Source organism: Galeopterus variegatus, unplaced genomic scaffold (genome assembly GCF_000696425.1).
Source record: "Galeopterus variegatus unplaced genomic scaffold, G_variegatus-3.0.2 Scaffold12226, whole genome shotgun sequence".
In the NCBI taxonomy this organism is placed as follows: Eukaryota; Metazoa; Chordata; class Mammalia; order Dermoptera; family Cynocephalidae; genus Galeopterus; species Galeopterus variegatus.
The window spans coordinates 6,139-7,142 of NW_007738337.1; positions in this window are offsets into that span (position 1 = coordinate 6,139).

Here is a 1,004-nt window from a genome sequence, read left to right on the forward strand (position 1 = left end):
TCCAACCCACACTGCACTGCCTCTTCCAGGAAGCCTTCCTGGCTTGGTCAAGCCAGGTGTTGGTCACCACTCAATGTCACATTCTGGGGATGAGATGAGCCTACGTATGCACCTGTCTCCAGTGTCCAGGACAGGGTCTAGGACGAGTGCTTGGTGCTTTGTTACTGGATTCAGTCGGCACCCCCAGATGAGCTCCTAGCCCATGTCCAGGAGGTTGTGGAGTTCACGGCTGTGGTCCGCCATCCTCTCTCCCTGCCTTTTACCCTCTCGCTGGCCCTTGCCCAGCCCAGCCACGCCGGCTCTCCTGGGCCCTGCTCATGTCTCAGCGCAGCGATCCCCCTCTGCCTTCCTCCCCCAGACTCTGACCATGCAACCTGGGCTGGACCTGCTCCTTCAGCTGTGACAACGACACATTTGCTTATAGGATGGGCCTGGCTGTGCCTTTGCCGGTCAGTGGCCGGGCCCGCACCCAGAGCCGCCCGGAGCCCGCAGCCCACAGGACAGAGCCGGGCGGCTCCCCCTGCCCGCCCACGGCCTGGCGCCGCCTCATTACAGCCAACGCAGCGTCGATTTTGTAAATTATGAACATTTGTAAGTGTTTATGGAACCCTGGTGTGATTTTGGCGTATGCAGCTGATGATTCAGGGGGGACATGTGGAAACGACAGCCTTATAAATGGGAACCCACCAAAATACCCCGTTACAGAGATTTATGCTGATCCTTAAATATCAGAGATTAATTTTTTGAAAACGTCTATAAAATAAGAGATTTATACCTAAAACAATATTGTACACCATCAAAAACTCAATTTTATATACTGTGCTGAAAAATTAAAACCCTTTCTGCATTTTATTACAAATTATGCATTATCCATATATGGAGATAAATAATTGACAGCATTACAAGTACTTAATCTAGAAAATATTTATTAGGAACAGACAATTCATTTTTTACATGTTTTGTTGAGAACAATATTGCACACTTTAGAAAATTAATGACTTTTT